Source organism: Chinchilla lanigera, unplaced genomic scaffold (assembly GCF_000276665.1).
Source record: "Chinchilla lanigera isolate Chin_1 unplaced genomic scaffold, ChiLan1.0 scaffold00101, whole genome shotgun sequence".
Lineage (NCBI taxonomy): Eukaryota > Metazoa > Chordata > Mammalia > Rodentia > Chinchillidae > Chinchilla > Chinchilla lanigera.
In genome coordinates, this window is record NW_004955502.1 from 350,308 (window position 1) to 355,973 (window position 5,666).

General features: G+C 39.3%; 1 pseudogene; it reads right to left on the minus strand.

Annotated features, from left to right (window-relative positions):
• Window positions 1-2,219: 2,219 nt before the first annotated feature.
• On the minus strand, window positions 2,220-2,501 carry LOC102011337 (annotated as a pseudogene).
• Between the last annotated feature and the right edge of the window lie 3,165 nt (window positions 2,502-5,666).

The window sequence follows — 5,666 nt, forward strand, 5'->3', positions numbered from 1 at the left end:
GAACTCTTGTGGAATATAATCTCAGCACACTGGGAGGTTAAGGCAAGCAGGACTGCCTGGGCAACTCAGATATTAGTAAGACCCTGTCTCAAAATTTAAAATTGTTAGAAATTTGGAGGATATAGCTCAGTGCAAAGGCCCTAGGTTCAATAACTAGTATCAAAAAAATGAAAAGGAAAAAGAAAAGAAGATAAAAGAAGAACATTTTAAACTCTCATCATGAGGACTGATTTTTCTTTCCTCTCCAACTTCCCCTTGTTCACATTTGCCCTTGGTTGGGGGAAGGGCAGGCAGGGTGGCCTAGACTAACTCTGAAATCCAAATAAGGGTATGAGGAATAGGAAGTAGTGTCGTTTGAGTTTAGTGCAATTTGTTCACCTGGAAGCAGTCTCTGCACTGCGACCCGGACACAGGAACAGGAAGGGGCAGTGAGTGGGCCAGTGGTGCCTGGCCCTGGCTGTGTGTGAATGGTGGTGGATCAGAGAGGTGCACCTCCGGAAGTTGGACTGTGAAAAATCTTAGAGCCCTGTATGAAAACACCACCTGACAGAGGCACGCCCAAATATGGCAATATCCTTGAAAATTTCTAAGACTTCACTGATGACAAATAAAGATGCTGAAAGAAAGTTTAAAAACTACTGTTATGGCTGTTTCTAGATGTTCCCCCTAAAATCTCTTGCAATCATAGGTGGTGCTTTTTCAGAGGCGGCTGGTTCTCGAGTGTATAATGCTAGGATTAAGGGTTCTAGGATTAAAGGTGTGAGTGCTACCCACCCCAAGTAGTCTGGATGACGTACAAGGAATAGAAAGTGCTATGGTTGTCTCTTGCTTCCTTTGCTACTTTCTGCCCACCATGAACTGTTTCTCCTCTGTGATGCCCCTCTGCCATGTCACCCTGCCTTGGAGCCAGCTGACTGTGGGCTGAAACCTCTACAAACTGTTAGCTAAATAAACCTCTCCTCCTTTAACTTGGGTGTTGGGTATTTTTCTCAGCAATGACAGAAAAGTAATGAAGACAAATGCCAATAAGGAAAAATTCAATTACATGAAAAAGTAAATTATGTTTTTCAATTAATGACTACAGAATTGTCATATGTTTTACTTTTTTGTTTTTTTATCTTTTTTTGAGACAGGTTTTGCTATGCAGTTCAGGTTGCCCTCAAGCTCACTTCGTAGCCCAAGCAGGTCTTAAACTCACAACAATCCTCCTGCCTCAGCCTCCCGAGTGCTGGGATTACAGGGGTGTGCCACCATGCCTGGTCAGAATTGTCATGTGAAGAGGCAAAGATTACTCAACTCCAAAAATGTAGAAAAAAATATAATAAAGTAGTGCTAGAAAGTTAATTAATAAACATGTTAATTAATTAAGTGTTTAATCAATTAATTAAATTTACTTAAATTTAATTAATTTTTTCATTTTTTGCAGGATTTTGTAATGTCTTTGTATGCATTCTGAATTTTAAAATGTAAATTTGATGTTTTTTCATTTGAAATAATTATTCTTTTTGTTATATAAAAAATTATTTTATGTAAATACCCAGATTTGTGTAGATTCCAAGCCTCACAAAAACTGTATATGCCCAGACTCCACCCACTCCCAGATGATTAAGCCAGACCTCTCCTCCCACCTGTGGTTAGTTGAGGGGCGGACAGTTCTTCCCCAATAGTGAGAGTCAGCTGGGGCCACAATTGCTGCTGGAAGTTATCTTGAGGTCTAGACAAAAGCCAGTCCCAGAGGTACTTGAATCCTGATCTAAAACCCAGCTTGCTGTATATCAGGTTTCTAGTGGTACTCATAAAAATCAGTTTATAACAGAAAAGCAAACCTTATATTTAGTTCAAGAGTTAAAAATGCATCTAGGGGTGATAGCACATGCTTGTAACCACAGTACTCAGGAGGGTGAGGCTGGAGGATTGCTGTCAATTCAAGGCCATCTTGGGCTACATAGTGAGTTCAAGGCCAGCCTGCACTACACAGGGAGATCATGTGTCAAAATGCAAAAGAAAAAAATGCAAAATGTTGAAAATGTGATATTAGGCTAAAATATAAGGGAATGTAGAAAAATAATGCCTAGTTTTCTAAGGCATTAGCCATCTACATAGTAACTAATCATTACATCTTCAATACTGTGTAAGTATCAAGATGCTTTATTTTTATTTTTTAAATGCTAAAAAATTAACAGTTTATTATAATTTACTTTCATTTTAATTTTTTTTTTTTAACCATCTAGAAAGTTGGCAGCCACCAGGAGTTCCAGTGCTATTTCAGGCGCGCTGGGAAATTGAGGAATCTCCGTTGAGCTGTAGCAAACCTTGTAAGCAAAACACATGCAGACTTTCGAAAGCACATGTGAAGTGATCTGTCTAAAAAATTGACTCTTTGGTTTTGTTTTCCACACACTGACGTGGGCAACCAACTCAGCTTTTATTCCTGATGTGAACACATGCTGTCTTTCTCCAATAAATTCATGGCCATCTGAAGATTCCAAGTCAATGGACATCAGGGCCTCGAAGCCAGCATAGGCTTCCTCTCACTGTGGTTTGGTTCTTACACAGCTGCTGGGTTCTACTTTGGGTCTAGGAAGTTCAGCATTTTGTCTTTGGCACCGCAGCCTCTGCAGCCCAGTCCCTTCCTGTGGTCATGTACTCCCAGTTTGGATGTTTTAAACTACAGATGTATTAATTGATATTAATTTCTTTAAAAAGCTGGTAGTTTATTCAATATAAAAATACAGAAAACTAAAAACAAGAGAAACTGACTTCATACACACTTCCAGAAACTTTAATTTGGTGCAGTTCACCTTTTTCTATAGATGTGCTTTATTTGAAAAATTTTTTTATCATATTTTATGTGTCATTGTATACTGTTGTTTCCTTCTTTTATTTAGGTGACCAGAAGGGTTTACCACAGAAGCATCTTCCTGTTTCACAAACTCAGGGTCCACTCTCGGATCGTGGTCTGTATGAACTGCACCCTCAGGAGTCATGCATTTTTGTAGTGGGACCATGCATGGCACCCATGTGTATGGCTCTTGAGCCTTCAGGGTGGCCTGCAGCATGGTTTTAGACCATCTATTAAGTAACAGATCTGGACATGAAAGGCAGGGCAAACCCTTCTTGGCTACCTTCCAGTACCATCATATAAATTCAATATCCAGCCTTTGTGTCCTTCTCTCAGGCTGGCTTTGTCTGTGGCTGTGTCTCACAGCTCTCCTCTTACAAGGTCACACCTATAACTTTTCTTCACCTTGAGATTATTTGCTGATTCTCCTGGATGAAAAAAAGTATTAAGTAATTAACCTTATGGCTGTTTTTAACGATTGCATTTCATTGTTACATAAGTTTGCAGAGTTCCAATTTGACTCCCTTCTGCCAGTTTGTTTGGATTGATTTTTTTCATCTGCTCATTTTCCGGGATCCATATTTTTATTATCCTTGCCCTATCTTGAGCAACAGTTAATCTTCATGATTCTAATTTTCTTTTTGTCAGAAAATGAAATATTGCTTAGAGTCCAAAGGCACCTAAAGAACGGTAAATAGCCAAATTACATAAACATTTATAATGGCAAAAATCTCCTATTTCTCTAATAGTGAAAATATTAACCAACTGGGAACTTGACATGTGTTTTTACACCTTTGTTTTTAAACAGTAACAAAATTTTATTCAGTGCAGGAAAAGAAATATGTTTGCAGAGTGAGTTTGGGCAAAGTAAAAGTAGGGAAAGAAGTACACCCTACAGCACTAGGGTGGGCCACCTTGCAAGAGGGAACACAGTGGCCTATGTTCTTACATTTATAATGTTTATGTTCTTCATTTATAATTTTTAGTCCTTTAGAGGATGTGGGTGGATGAAGGATTGCTCAGAACAACTGCACTTTGTTCTCTGCTGATAGGTGAACCCTGAAAGGATGAGTGTTCAGAGAAATGTAATCTCTCTTTTCCATTCTTGGTTCATACAGATTTTCATTTTCTAACTTCTATTTTATGCAAGTATGGTTGGCTATTCAGATTAAACCTTACAGAAAGTGTAGCACATAAAGTAATTTCTTAAAAGGTTAAGCTTGTGTCTCCACGAAAGGGAAGAAAGAGAGGAGGTTTAGATGGGAGAGAGATAGAAAGGAAAGTCTTAGCTCTTGGGGAGAGAGGGAAGAGGGGCAAGGAAGTAGGGAGGAGGGGTGTGTGGGGAGATGGGCATCAATCCAGTCAATCCTTTGGTTTAAAAGTTTGAGAGCTATGTATTATTTGTTTGAGTCACTGTAGAAAATGAAGCTTTATCAGGTCCATTCTTTGTTCTAATCTAATATTTGCCTTCTAATCTGACCATTTTATGTACTAAATGTCATGCAGAGGGAGAAGAGATATTAATTAGTATTTTTAAACTCCAGAGAACCTAGATGCCTGTCAAAATTATATGAAGGTTTTAACAATTTTAAAAGACATGTTCCATAGTACACATCCGCTGTGGAGAGTGCTACCAAAGGGATACAGTCATTTTCCAAACAGATTAGTGGGAACAGAAAATATATTTACTGTCATAAGTTTCTGTTCTGTGGCCTCTGTGTCATTAGTGTGTTAGAAATTTTATGGGGCAGCGGAAATGTCAGTGGATCCCTAGGCTTCATGAATCAGTGTACAGGGTTTCCCAGCACTCAGTGTGTGGCTTTAGGAGGAAAGGATGGGGAAAGAGAGGAAGACATATTTACTTCCCTGCTACCTGCTTTCCTCCACCTAGAGCCGTACTCCTGGCTAGGAAAATGAGTGGACCACATTCCTCCAGGGCTGCAGTCTTGTCAACAACCTGTAAGATTTCTTTTATGAGTCTTTTGATACTTTTCTAACTGCAGCAGAATCCTGACTCCCTGGCCCGAACATTCATGGTCAGAATTTCAGCACACAAGCAGATCTTGTGGCTGAGAACTGTGAGCCATGCCTTCCTTTCAGAGTGTCCTAGCATTGAAGGAGTCTCTGCAGAGGAAGAGGAGCCATCTGTCAGGTGCACTCATCAGCACCATCTTTACTGGATCAGCACTAACTTCCTGAGTGGTGTGGAACACATGTGAAAGAAGCTCTTGTTAAATTCCAGGAATATCACGGTCTCATTTGGTGACTGTAGACAAGGTTACTACGGGGTTCAAGGCCTCTGGTTTCTTGGTTAAAATGGAAAATGGTTCCTCAGAGTTGGCACCAAAACTTAAATAACTACTGTATGGGAAGTATTTATTATTAAATTCTAGGCAAAAGGAGAGATACTAATTTATAACATACATCTATATATATCTTTTACCTTTGCAAAAGTATTTGCCATACCTATGATATCATAAATAATAAAAAATTCATAAAATGTAGGTCATCTATGATGTCATCTGTTCATTTACAAACCACTTGTTGGTCATTATTGTATGCATGTTCTGTGAGGCACAGGGATGGATATGCTCTATGGGGTGTCCTTAAAGAACTGATCACCTTAGGAGGGAAGGCTGCACATATACACAAACAATTCAGACAAGACATGCACTTAACTTAAGTTTGTATATAAGCAACTGCTTTCACAACCATGCAAAACAGACTAATCCTGATGAAGGTTTAGCAGAAGGGAGGCGATGCAAACCAGTCCCAACAGGCACTAAGCATGGATTATGCACACTGCACTAGATATTTGTGTACT